This window comes from Papaver somniferum, chromosome 3 (assembly GCF_003573695.1).
Source record: "Papaver somniferum cultivar HN1 chromosome 3, ASM357369v1, whole genome shotgun sequence".
Classification (NCBI taxonomy): Eukaryota; Viridiplantae; Streptophyta; class Magnoliopsida; order Ranunculales; family Papaveraceae; genus Papaver; species Papaver somniferum.
Genome location: NC_039360.1, coordinates 8,923,647 through 8,939,286, shown reverse-complemented (window position 1 = coordinate 8,939,286; position 15,640 = coordinate 8,923,647).

Here is a 15,640-nt window from a genome sequence, read left to right as displayed (position 1 = left end):
GGTGGCGGAGATGCAACCGCACTAGCCCTTCATTGCACAGATTGAGATGCATCTTGAGACGGAATAGGAGGTCTCGTTGACATCACTTCTGTAATCTCAACCATGTTTCCTCACACTAAGCCTGCACAAACTAAACCATGTTTAGTGACTTTTCCTGATGATCTCAACTAAGTCGGATTTGTTGGACTGCTTTGTCCTCACAACTAAGAGTCATAGTCTAAGACATGAAAATTTAAGGATACACATCTATGATCTTATAAAACAGATCCTCCGCAAGTAAGGTCACACTCAATATTATGACGAGCTGAGGAACAAGTAAACATATAACGTACTTCTGTAGTTTGAAACTGAATATTAGGACGAGCTTCTAGTATGCGCCTCAAGTTATTTCTGAAAAATATACATCAATTTTAGTAGGTAGTTCACATATTAAATGCTAACAAATTCTTAATATTGAGCCTGGAGTCTAATGGTTTACATTGTTTGCTTAATATTTAGAAAACTTCGGGTGGGAGGCTAACTGAAGCTAAGTGGACTGTTACAGCATCATATATCTTCCACCAAATCTCTAGAGTCTTGTCTACCATACAGGTGATTCTGCAAATTCAATCAGACAGAGGAGACCCAATAATTAACTTACATAAAAAAAATTTCCCAAATCTTAACTTGAACCACTAAGGACAAAATATTCATCAAGGCCTAAAGCATGAGCAAAGAATCTTAAGAAACGAACTCACTAAACAGCTAAACCTTAGACATTCATAAACCTAAGTGGAAATGAGAAGAATTTTACAGAAATCCACAGTAAAACTTACAGAAAATTAGTGGAATTATCGAATTTCCTCCTCTTATCAGTTTGAATTTCAGCTGTTTTTTGGAATTTAACATCTATTGGAGAAGGCCTGCCCTAGAAGAAGAAACAATGATTAGAGTTAAGAACCCAAATCAATTTTCTATGTAAATTTTCGTTCAATCTGAGTAGCTTAACTTCCTAACAACAAAATGAGCAACCCCACATAAAAATTATATCGTATTCTGCAACATGCATGAAATCGTAAAACCCTATGATTTTTTCAATCAATTTAACAGAAAAAAATAAAATGAAACAAAATCAACTTTGAAGTTAGATCTTACCTTGAATCAACCGATTAAAGGGTTCTAAACGAGATCCGTTAACAACTTTGAAGTTGATATGTAACTTGAGAGGTGAAAGGTACTGGTAAATCAGATAAAGATGGGTTTTATGCTTCTGCGTTATGGCTTCACAAGAATCATCCTAAAACCCTAGCTATTAAACTCACAGCCATGGTTGATTTCTAATACTTCAAAGATTTACCTGAGAATCTGAGATTCTATTGAAGAAATGGTTGAAGGAGAAAACGATGGGAAGAAAACGAGAAATGTTATTCTACTGATTTAGATCGATTTGACAAAAGACATGGAATTAACATTTTACCCCTTGTTTCTTTTAAAATAACGAATCAATGGGCACGAGACAAAAGAAAGGACATGGATTATTTGGTCTTTTACATATGTTAGGCGGGTAAGCGGGTAGGGTAGGATAATTTCGGGTTTTATTCGTCACCCTACCCATTTGACGGCGGATAAAATAGTGTTTACCCGTCACCCTACCCGTCAATGGCGGGCAGGATAGGATACGGGTAAAAATTCTGGCGGGTAGGATAGGGTAAGGGTAGGATATGTGCACCCCTAACTACAACCTAATTTAGGCAATCGAATTCCAAACAAATTAAACGATCAAACCCCAAACAAGATAAAGCCGTGTTAAAATGTTCCTGAATCACATGTTTATATAGCTTAAAATTAATCCTTAGTGCTTAGTCTCAACCAAGACGCTGTGAACAGGAAAATTTGTAATATAACACTTGCAAGGTACAGCGTATTGAATCCCATATACATATATGTATACTTTTATAGCACCATTCCATTCCAGGTAACTTTCAGTATTGTGTGTGATCAGAGATATTTACCAGTATCTGGAGGAGATGACCATGAACATAGCGAGTTTGAAAGAGGGTTAATCGAACAAAACAATCATAACAAAGAAGATGTTGATTCTTTGCACATCATATCTCCAGGTGCAGTGAAACTGGTACCACTCTTCGTAAGTTGTACGTGTGGTTCCGTGGGGATGATAGGAGGGCCATTGCTACTGAGGATTCTTATGTTCTCATGATGATCAAGATGTATTGAAATAAATCTAAGATGAACACAAGAAGAGGAAGAAGAATATTGTATTACAGAAAAACACAATGAATGAATTACAGACAGAATTCAGACATATTTATTACAAGACTTTAAGTTGTCTGAAACAGAACAACTAACTCAGAAATCTAACACTAACTCAACTGACTCAAGTCAAGTCAAACTTATTTGACTTGACTATCCTATTAGCCCCCTTCAAACTGATAAGGGGGTAACATTATACAGTTTGAACTCTAAACAAGAAAGTAAAGAACATTTAGCAGCATCAAAAGTAACCTAAAAAGAAGAATGTCTTGTATGACAAGGAACAATGTCCAAACAAGCAGTAGAAGTAGTAGATATAGCAGCAGTAAAAGCACCCTCTGAATTAGAAGAAGAAGCAATAGTTGTTGAAGTAGTTGGACCTAATAGTTGCTGCAGCAAAGAACTGAAAACTGGTGCACAGAGACCCTTAATAAACAAATCAGCTAACTGGTTTTCTGAAGCAATATGTTGTACTGATAAGAATCCACTTGTGATTAATTCTCTGACAACATGGTAATGAATCTTTATATGCTTGGCCCTGGAATGAGATACATGGTTAGCTGATAAATAAATAGCACTTGTATTGTCACAATACAAAGTAATTGGTTGTGCTAATGAAATATGTAATTCAGAGAGAACTGAAGACAGCCATTCCAACTCTGCAGTTTCTACTGACAAACATTTGTACTCTGCCTCAGTTGTAGACCTTGAGACAGTTGGTTGCTTTTTACTAGACCATGAAACCAAAGAAGAACCAAGAAAAATAGCATAACCACAAGTAGATCTTGCTGTTTCAGGGCAATTACCCCAATCTGAATCAGTGTATGCTGTCAAAGAACTAATATCACCTTTTCTCATTGTTATACCAACTCCAATTGAACCCTTCAAATATCTCAATATTCTTTTAACTAATAGCATGTGAACATCTGTAGGAGCATGCATGTATTGACTCACATAGTTAACTCCAAAACAGATACCAGGTCTTGTTAAGCACAAATATTGAAGCATACCAACTATAGTCCTATATATACTCAGATGCATTTGTAAGAAAAACACCATCAGAAATTGAAACTCTAGGACCCTTTGCAACTGGTGTGCTACAAGGATTGCATTCTAACATTTGTGTTTTTTCTAATAATTCCAAAGTATACTTCTTTTGTGTAAGTAAAATACTATCAGATTGTCTAGTAGCTTCTATGCCCAAGAAAAAATGTAAATCTACTAATTCCTTTATTGCAAACGCAGCACTGAGATGTGTAATCAAATGATCAAGTAAAACTTCAAATGAACCAGTTAAGATAATATCATCAACATAGAGAAGTAATATCATCATATCAGAACCAGCACTATAAACAAACATAGAGTAGTCAGATACAGTTCTCACAAAACCATAAGAAAGTAATGAAGCACTAAATTTTTCAAACCAAGCCCTTGGAGATTTCTTTAACCCATAAAGACTCTTTTTCAATTTGCAAACTTTGTGTGGAAATTCAACACTCTCAAACCCAGGTGGTTGTTTCATGTAAACATCCTCTACTAAATCACTATGTATAAAAGCATTGGAAACATCCAATTGCTTTATGATCCATCCTCTAGTAACAACAATAGTTAAAACCACCCTAACTGTAGTTGCTTTTACAACAGGGCTAAAAGTCTCTCCATAATCAATTCCATCTTGTTGATTATACCCTAAAGCAACCAATCTTGATTTAAGTCTATCCAAAGTGTCATCTGACTTCAACTTTACTCTATAAACCCACTTGCATCTCAGAATGTTCATATGTGGTTCAGGGTCAACTAGATCCCAAGTATCATTCATAAGCAATGTAGTATTCTCATCTCCCGTAGACAGTTTCCATTGTCGATTTTGAATAGCAATTTTAAAAGATTTTGGCTTAGTAGGAATTGAAAGCAAAGAAGAAAAAGAAGAGGAAACAGGATGTTTAACAGAATGATGTAAAACATGATCATGAAAAACTTTTGGTTTTGTAATGCCAGTTTTTGATTTAGTCACTATAGTAGATAAAAGAACTGAGGATTGTTCAACAGTAGAAGGAATTTCAGTAATAGTAGAAAACTCAGGACAAGAAGGAGTTGAAAAATAGAATTCATTTTCTGAGAAAACAACATGCCTTGAAATATAAGTTTTCTTCAAAATTGGATTATAGCATTTATAACCTTTATGTAAAGAACTATAACCAATAAAGACACATTTTACAGATTTGAGAGATAACTTGTCAGGTCTTGAATGACCCAGAAATGGATAACAAATGCATCCAAAAACTCTAAGTAAAGAATAATCAGGATGCTCATTGTACAAAACTTGAAATGGAGACTTATTTTGAAGCACTAGAGTTGGAGTCATGTTTATAAGAAAAGTAGCTTCTAAGAAGGCATCATACCAAACCTCTTTTGGACAATTAGCATTAAACAATAGAGTATTACCCATTTCTGTAATATGTCTATGTTTTCTTTCAGCAAGACCATTTTTCTCTTGTGTTTTGGGACATGAAATTCTCAGATTAATACCACAAGACTACAAAAACAGTTTGAAAGGACCTTTAACTAATTCACTAGCACCATCAGTTTGAAATGAAAGAATTTTAGCATTGAATAGATTTTTCAGTAAGAGATTTGAAATGCTGAAAACATTTTAAGGCTTCAGATTTAGCTTCCATTGGATAAATCCAATGAAATCTACTAAAATCATCAACAAATAAAATATAATATCTAAATCCAGAAAATGAAGACACTGGTGCAGGACCCCATTCATCACAAGAAGAGAAGTTGTATGTGAAGTAGAAGCATGAAATGGAAGTCTTTTACTTTTAGCAAGCTGACAATGATGACAAAGAGTGTCTTTATGAGCAGAATTCAAAAGAATTATTTTATCAGTATGTAATTGATGAATTATTTTTGATGAAGGATGGCCTAACCTACTATACCACAAATCAGAAGAAGCAACTAGAGATGAAAAAGCATACTGCAGTTTAGGTGTAAATATTAGATATAAATTGTTGACCATATTTCCCTTAGCTAACAACACATGATCATATAATCCTCTTATCTCATAGCCACAGGGATCAAATGTGATATAGCAAACATTATCCTTAGTGAACTTAGCTACTGACAGTAAATTATGTTGCATATCAGGCACATGTAAAACTTTATCTAACACGAAACTAGTTATTGGTGTTTGAATGGTTGAACTGCCAGTAAAGTTGATAGATAGAGACTTACCATTGCCAATGACCACATGATCCTTTCCTTTGTAGTTGGAAGTATTAGTAAGAATGGATCTTTCAACAGTCATATATGCTGATGCTCCACTATCAGATATCCACACGGTACTTGAAGAAGGATCATCATTAACTGCAGAACTATGAACATTCAAACTTGTAAATGCTTGATCAGTGCCAGAAGAAGGTGTTGATGGTTGCTGATGACTTTGCTGAACATCTTAGGTTTCATAATGAGCATGTGAAGTACTAGTAGAATTCCTAGTTGGAGGTGGATGATATCTGAAGAAACACCTAGACGCCATATGACCATTCTTTTTACAAATTTGACAGAATACCTTTGAGAAATCAACATAAAATCTTCTATCACCATTGCCATTTGAAGTAGACCCATTGTTGTATGGAGTATTTGAAGAACCTGAAGTAGACCCATGCTGATACTGACTATTCTTATAAGGACCACCATGTCCATTTTTGTTATTTCCACTATTTCTTCTATTTGTATTGTAAGCAGATTGACCATTTCTTGCATAGAATGTTGTATTTTGATCATCATAAACAGTTGTGTTATTCTGATGTCTCTCAGCAATAAATTGCTCATGAGAAAGTAATCTAGCCTTAACTTCTCCAAAAGAATAAGGTTTTTCTCTATTTTGTGATGAAATAACAAAGACATCATATTCAGTACCTAATCCATTCATCACAAACATCATAAGATCTTCATCACTAACTTTCTCACCAATAGCAACTAAAGAATCTTCCATGGTCTTGATCTTCTGCAGATATTGAACAATAGACATATTTCCTTTCTTGACATTATTTAGTTGAGACCTTAACTGTAGAGCCCCCAAAGCTAACAGCTGACTAATCCCAGAGATTAACTAAATAAAGAGGCACTAAGAATCTAAATCATTTACTTAAACATTCAATTAAGAAATCTGTTACAAAATTTAACCCAAAACTAGCCCCTCTAAGAAATATATATATACAAGAACTCCTCTCAAATGATACATATACAATAGTCATTCGGTTTTCAAATATAATATGCAACATAATAAACATAGACGAAGTAATCTAACAAACAGACTCAACTCCTCGAAGCCTTCGCTGCGCAACTCTGATCTGTCTCTGAAACTGAAAGTGGGAATGGGTGAGCACATCATCCCTAAAAGGGGTGCCCAGTAGGAATAGAAATTTAACTTTCAAGTAATCATAAGCAAGATTTGGAAAACAATACATGTTTCCCGAAACATTAAACAGTGACCAAGTCACTGAAATAAACAAACATGTATATGGACAAACTCCTTCTTCAAACAATGTATAATATTGATGCTACTTCCACACCGAATAGTAATATTGATGCCAATTCCACACCAAATAAACATGTAATAGATACAAATGTGAAGGAGCGCATCCTATATACCACAAGTGGAAATTCTCATTTCTCATAACAATTCATATGACAAACAAACATTACAAGTCCTTTCCAAACCTTGGAAAGATTCAAAGAATCAACAAAACAATCATAATGCAGTTTAAATAAAACATGGAATACATAACAAACAATGCATGGGTTGATAAACCTAAACTTTTGTAAAAGAAAACAATAATGGTTACAAAAGAGTTAGATGTATTCCCACCTCTTTTGATGACAAGCCACGCCTACCTCGAGATCCACGATCCACTGGTTGGTCCTTTGAATCGATCGTTGTTAATATAAACTAACTGTTAATCACACAAGAAGTCTAAGTATCTAGCCAAAATGGCTCACACAATAATCATACAAATCTATCTAATGGTTCTAAGCCCATTTATGAATTTATACCTTTTTATTGTCTATCTTTAACATTTCCAAGGTTTAGTAACTCATATGGGTTGGTTATATAGTCCAACAAATAAGTCTGATCTAACTGGTCAACTAACGGTCACTAAAGTTCAACGTTTTGTTAGAAGGAATCAACTAACAGTCAACGTCTAAGTCAAGGTCAAAGTCCTGGTCAAAGGTCAACTGAGTCAAATACGGTCAGGGGTCCAACTCAGGTCAACTCAGGGAAAATCGGTGAGTCGACTCAGTCCACAATACTGATTCAGGTTATATAAATCAAGGTCCTTGCACATGCCAGAAGCTCAACTGTACCATAATGGTGCATCACAAGACTCAACACAATAAACTAAGCTCAAACAGAGAAATCTAACCTCCTTGCCATGGTTTCATTTCCAACTCTACTTCATTAACATTTCGATTCTACTGAACTAAAGTTATACATACATTAAAGCAAACTTTAGAACTCAATTACAAATGTAAGCTAAGCTCACCTGAAAATGGCAGCAGTAACATGCTTTCACTAAATCTACCAACTATAATCCTACACTACCCAACCCAACAACCATTTCAGCATCATCCCTTTCAACAACCCCAATTCAACATTCTCCAACTCATTCAATTTATTCCAATCACAACAACATCACTAACTACAATTCTAATTACATTCTCAATCCCATAAACTCAACTCTGTATCAAATTCATCCATGTTAAATTTCAGTTCCAATACTACTGCAAACCCTGATCTCCATTTTATCAGTTCAAACACACATACACCATTCTAAACAGCTTCCAAAAATCCACCACTGTTCTGTAACCAACATTTACAAGCCTCCACCACCCATTACAGATTTATTCCATACTCATCTCAAACATTAATTCAAATATCAACTACTTAAACTCAACCTAGAAGATTAAATAACTTTATCTAAATAAACTCAGAAGAACAATTACCTCCAAAATGATTCTACTCAAGGAATCCATCACAACCTTCAGCAGAGGCCATACTTGGTTATGATAACTCCACCTCTATCATCAATCGTTCTTGAATCTAATTTATTCTTATCAAATCGCCACTCAAATAAACTTCAAGACAAAATCCAGAAACCCTAATTCCAATTTATCAATCTCTTTTTTAAAAGAAACAACCTTAATTCTTAATTCGTGACAAACCCATCTTCAATTAGACTTCTAAACCTTCAATTTCACACAATCCCTCGAACAACTCAAGAACCAAAATTTTATTCCCAAACCAAGACTTCTCCAAATCGATCCCAAAACAGGAACCTAAAGTTTTCATATCAACAAACCCATCTCAAATCCCCTTCTTAAGATATCGATTCCATCTTCTAATTCTTCTTTGAATTCTTCCAGAAACCCTAATTCTCGGTTCGATCATCAAAACAACTTCAAAGCTTCAATCGAACCTCTACCCATGATTCTTCATCTAACAACAGCTCTAGAATTCATCTTCTAAAACTCCAGCCTTTAATCCGCTCTTCAAACCCTAATTTCTAATTTACAACATCATCACTTTTCTTCAACTCAATCGAGGATTCTAACTAAATCCAAACTATGAACTCATCAACACTACACTTGATTGATTTGCTTCACTAATTTTCTGTAAGTTTTCTCAACAGAGATTTTCTCTCTGAATCGCCAGAGATAGAAGAAGAAAAAAAAGAAAGAGGGAAAAGAGAATAAGAAAGAGAAAGAAAGATGAAGATGTTATATATGATATGTCGTGAATATGGATGCGCACCATTTATGTGGGCCCCACAACTCTAGTATGTATTTGACACATCGTGTACACATGTGTCATTAGTATGCTGATAATTATCTGCATAATTTGATGTTTATCACCAAAATTGTAACTGTATAAATACCCCACCAAGGGTTCTTATTTAGAATGAGAAATGAAGTGAGAGAATAAGATAGTATTACCAGTAAACACTGACGTACTATCATTACAACACGTTATCATCACGAATTGTTCCGTGGAGGACAACGATGATCATTTGGCTGTTCGGTGGAAGACGACGGTGATCATTTGGTTGTTCGTCAACTCCATTAGCGTGGAGATACTCGCTTCAATAATGATATATATACTTGTGAAGTCTATGTTGATGGAAGAGGAACATACTCTTTCTCCTTTTACTTCTCTGTTTCATTAATTGAAACACAGTTATAATTTTGATTTTAATTTTTTTGTTTTAATTGCTTTCCGTTTGTATCTGTGGTGGTCAAGAAATCACTTAACCGAACAAGGTGTTAAATGTCAAGGCAAGTGGAAATCTAGAGTACTAACTCCACAAGTGATACCTATATAAGTCTGTGATGAAAGTAGCGTGCTTATTTTTAAAAACCAAGCGCCAATAATTTTGGTAAGTATTAGCGGGGTCACAGGTATGAAAGGAAATGGTGAGAACTCAAATTTGTCGAATTTTAACATTTCTCTTTTTATTTATTGTGGTACTAACGGTTAATACCATTTGACGGTTGAGCGAGAAATTGTCTCTTCTTTGGGGATATCATAAATTTGATTTTCTCGGATTTAATAATCTCCAGAAATTTGAAATAATTCCACCAGAAGCTGGAATATTGTGTGGCATGGTATGGGTACAAAAAGCTCGTTCCGCAGCAGGCCGGTCCCAGAAGTGACTTGTGACTGATATTGAGGAATTTTCCTATAAAGTATGTATCCATTTGCACACTTGTAAATTAATATTCCGTCGATCCCGAGGGACGAAAATGGAGATTTATTATGTTGGTACCATATTTGTAATTGTGTTTTCTTTGTTTTGAGTTTTGTTTATTTTATTTACTTGTTTTGGAAATGGTGGATTCCCGAAGTAATCCATGAGACGTTGCCGACTCCAGAAGCAGTCCAACATGCAGTTTGTGGTTTCCTATAGTAATCCATATTAGGCTCCAGAAGTGGTCCATGGATTCTAGGAATAAGCCATAAAATTTTGGGTTCTAGAAGTATCCAATGGTCACCAAATGTTTTTGTTGATGACTCCATTATATTTTCTCTCGTCTATCTACACTAAAGGATATGGATTCCAGAAGTGATCAATCCAGTGTAGATATGGACGACAGAGATACTTGTCTCAAATTTAGGCGGAACAACAGTCACATATTTTCGAACCATTTTATAACCTTTGTAGAGGTTTGAGAAATGTGAAATACCATTTCGGGTTCGGTTAATATGATAGACGACTTCGAAAGAGCGTGTATCATTCTGGTGGTATAAATGCTAGTATTATTAACGCCTTGTAGTATTCTGGATTCCTAAAGAATCCGTTGAGTCTTGAAAATATTTGGCATTACCACCATCAAATGGTAAATGAGCATTTTTGTGGAGTACTTATTACTTCATTTGTTTTTGTGCATTTTTGTGGAGTACTTATTACTTCATTTGTTTTTGTGCCAGAAGCACGTTTAGAGAAGCTTGAGGCTCTCTCTTTCATGGGTGTGCCATATGAAAATTCTATCAGTAGAATCTCACAGTGTCATTAGCCAGAAGTTTAATGACCTCGATTTTTCATGCCTAGGCATGGTCCGTATGGACACCAAAGTTCTACCAAGATGAGTAGACAATTAAAAATGCTCATGTACATCCTTTACAGAACCTGAAGCTTCTATTACATGAGGATGTCAATTGTGTTGTTTGGTCCCAGAGACAATTAGTTATTAAATTCCATTAACATTAACATTATGGTAACCCGTTGCTAAATCACCAACATTAATCCTAAGAAAGAATTCAAGGTGGCATTTACAGGACTTATTCACCCTGCAGTATGGACAATTATTTCAACAATTTACTACACTGATAGACGCATCTATTGGATGGTTTCTTGTTTATATTGACACGTAGTGTTGGTTTTGTAGAACCATTTGCGCGAATCATGTGGTTGCCTATCCAGTTTGGACTTTCTAAGTAGGTCCACTTATTTTGGTGGTAAATTGATAGTCTTTTGATGCTTTGCCTTCAGTTGGTGTAATATCGAGCATATAGTTAGCACATGTGCGCACTTGACATGGTCTAGTTGAGTTCTTTGTTTAAGCATCTTTAGTTTATTTCTCGACCAACTATTTACCATCAACAATGTTTTGGAAGCAACCTTATATTCTTCTTTTGACTATAATGTCACCTAATTTTATATGTTGGTTTCAGTTCATAAGACATTTAAAACCATGTCCTGGTAATGTCTTATTGAAGATGAGACTGTATTCCCGCCGTTAGGGGGAAGGAAGTAAGCCGTCAAAAAGGAACGGCGTAAAATATCTCATCTCTTGCCGAGCCTGCAGCTGTTTTTAGGTAGTTTTTGTGTAGTTAAATTAAAATCCAAAAACTATCATGAGTAGAACTGCCTTTGAAAATCAGGCAATTATTGGACCAGAAGTTACCATAAATGAGATAGTAATATTTCCGCCATGATCAGGAAGACTAAAATGCCACCAGAAGTTGGCATGACAACCCGCCACCAGGAGTTGGCGTGACCAAGGTTGATAACCTTTAAGGTTCTTCTACTTTAATCAGGGGGAGAAAAGTCACCACAAGAGGACGATGTTGATAACGTAAAAAGGTTTTCCCGTCTTAACCAGGGGGAGAAAGACTGTCACTTGAAGATGACAAGCATTATGTCGACAAATTTAAGGGCTTTCCTTTAAAGTCATGGATATGACAGGCATCACCTAAAGGTTGCAGTAAGAAATCGACAATTAAATAGGTTATCTAATCAAGTTTTTATCCTGATCAAAGAAAGTTTGGGTGCCACTAGAATTGGCGTGAAACATCTCTTTTTTTTTTCTCACACCAAGATATTGGACGTAATTGAGGTGTTGGAGATTACTCGTGATTAAAATAAATAATTGCAGTAGCTCCGGGAAATTATTGTTCGTCACTTGCTTGAGAATGCAGACACAAGAAGTTGTCACAGCAGGTAAATCATGCATCTCGGAGTGACCAAGTCGTGTGTTAAGACACGTTTGAGGCACAAATGACTGCCTCACATATGCCTTGTAAAATAGATTATGATCACTCTTATAATATGTAGTGCTCTTGAAGAGACTACAGATAGTGCTCCTGGAGACTATCAGAATATGATCCACACTCTCTAAGTATATACCTCATTAAAGATGAGGGATGATAATGCGCCTGAAGTGGCGCTGGTACTAGTCTGTGAAAATTTTAAGTATGCATGCATTAGAGAAATGTGTGGGATCTATATAGTTGTCGGTTATCTATTTGCAATGATGGTTATGTACCTCTTTTCAGAGGAACATCGACATTGTGATTGGTAGGCATATGATCTGTTCCCCTCAAATTAAGGTAGAGGATGGAATCTCTCGAAAAAGCGCAAAAGATCGGATACGACTCACACCGTAAAATTTTGAGGCCTGAATGTTACAGGGTGGTGTTTGAGATAAAGCGCAGAGAGAGTACTATTATCTCTTTAAGCGCGATACAGGGTTTCCTGCTGAACCCCAGGATTGGTTCTGTAAAACTAAAGTATTCCCCTAATATTAATGCACTTTAGTGTGGTAGTCCTTGAAGGACTCTGATAGCATCTTGCTACGACTTATGATTGGTGATTATATTTGAATCTTTGAAGGATTCGATTTTCTGAATCAGGCAGCCACCTGACTTTGTGAACCACGTCAGGCTTGAAATTTAATCATAATCACCATCTTGAAAAGGAGAAATTTATGAACAATTCTTTGTGTATTTTATGTTCTTGATATAATGTTAAAATCCGGATGAAACGATGATATCATTTTTGGCTTTTAAAAAGAGCCCTTGGTAGCGCTAAAATCCACGCTTGAACTAAATTTTGAGATCTCGTTGAAATTGAAATATTTCTCGGCCAGAAGTTCGAGAATATGCTAGCATAGACTAGAGTATCTAACTTTTGATACTGGTAATACTTATTGTGCTACTAAAATTAACACCATTACTATGTGATTCACCAAAATGGGAAGTGATCGATCTATCTGATACGTATGTCGAAATAATACTTTATGGTCCAGAAGTACCATATACGAATATAATGCATGCATTATCTTGTTGTTTTCTAACTATTGTTTTGCAGGTTACACTTTTAGAGGCTGAAATTGATTCTACGGTATTTATGAGTTTACAAAAGGCCTTTCATTGTTATGCCTGAAGTTAAAGCGGAAAACTGAATTTGGTGTTCAATGGGCGGAGGATTTAAATGCGAGTTGTACAATGGCGATTGTTCACCTGGCGCAAAATCTGGCAGTCAATCCTCCATAAATTGAACTTAGTAAAGCAGTTTTTCTAAAGGCTGTAAAATGTCCACACCACCAACCTGTTTAAGAAGTCATGCTTCAGGAGGAGTAAACTCGTTGAATCTTTGGCTGAGCTTAAACGCGCTCTACTCTTTTTCCTTCATCAAGGTTTTGTCCCGAGGGGTTGTTCTTGTCAAGGTTTTAACGAGGCAGCATATGCGTATCCAGCACTGTCATTGGGCGACGTCCGTTGTACTCTTTTCCTTTGGTCTGGTTTTGTCCCACGTGGTTTTCCAGACGAGGTTTTTAACGAGGCAACATGCTCTTCGATGTCGGCAGTATTCTGAATTGTAGTGGTCAGATTTTGTCCCAAGCGGTTTTCCTGGCACAAGCGTTCAGGTTTTGTCCCCAAGTGGTTTTCCTGACGCAGTTCAGGTTTTGTCCCAGGTGGTTTTCCTAACGCAATTTTTGATGGTGGAAGTATTTCTCGGAGCTAAGGTTTTATCCCAAGCGGTTTTCCTGGCATAAATCTTGTCAAAGAAAATATTTTGTGGCGGCGACCACCCTCTTTCTAAGCTCGGGTTTTGTCCTAAATGGTTTTCCTGAAACATCTTAATAATGGGAGAAATTTCGTGAAGATCGTTGTCACTTTAAAGCTATCAGTGTTGTGTTCTTTTTTCCTTCGACCAGTTTTTGTCCTCGTTGAATTTTTCTGGCAAAATTTTGACGAGACAACGCGTAAGAATGGTGACATCCAAGGGGGAGTGTTATATATGATATGTCGTGAATATGGATGCGCACCATTTATGTGGGACCCACAACTCTAGTATGTATTTGACACATGGTGTACACAGGTGTCATTAGTATGCTGATAATTATCTGCATAATTTGATGTTTATCACCAAAATTGTAACTGTATAAATACCCCACCAAGGGTTCTTATTTAAAATGAAAAATGAAGTGAGCGAATAAGATAATATTACTAGTAAACACTGACGTACTATCATTACAACAGAAGAAGAGTTACCTTCTCGATCTGGTAGATAAGACCAAAGTTGGTTAATGGGACACTCCCCAAAAGGATAAGGGCAGCCGGGTCGGCTAGACCACCAAATGACTTTTTTTTTTCAATTCACACGGTTCCGATGATATCTTCTTCGTCCGGTATCCGAATGACACGTTCGAGTAATCTATTCTGCGTAACTTTTCGACACCTATCAACGATGCTAGTTTCGTATCTAGATCGTTGTTAGATTAGTTTCTATTAATTAACATTCGCCTTAAACTAATCGAGTTATTAGCGGTTAAGACGTCTCTTGACTGGTCTAATAGCATTGACATGTGCTTGAGGGTTCTTACATTCTCCCCACCTTATTCATTTTCGTCCTCGAAAATCAAACCATCCTTCTAGCCCTCAAAACTCCCCACCTTATAGAGAATTACCATCTCTCTTCTAAGCACAATCAATTAGAAATAAAGCACAAACCTATATGGTTTTCTACAAATGCGATTTGTGGTTCTAGGTTCAACTACACTAATTTAAATTCTATTAAATAGGGAAGTCTAAGTTTCTTAACTAATTTCTATTTTATAAGATATTTGTCTCCAACTTCAAGGAAGAAACCTACGAATCTTTCTAAGTAAAATTAAATCTATCGGTTTCCTGAAGAGTTATGCCCAACTTCTATGATCAGTCATCTCTGAAAGTAGTTGCCTTGTCAAGGTTGGCCAAGCCCAACAATGCCTTCCTACGAACAGAAAAAACACAACCTTCACTATTCCCCAGTACTGGATTAACTAAGTATTAATTTATTAAAATTTATTAGTATTTAACTTTTATCTTAACGGGTGTAAGTCTGATAAATTTACTTCGTAATATATATAAATAGTTCATATCATTTTAAGTAATTTAATCATCAAAATTTTATTTCATTTTTTTATTTATTATTATTACTATTTGTTTATTTTATCAATATAAATAATCCAAATTTGATTTCACGTCAATTTATAATATCTGATATTTTTAACTTTACTGTGATACCATATATAAATTTTCCACATATTATCTATT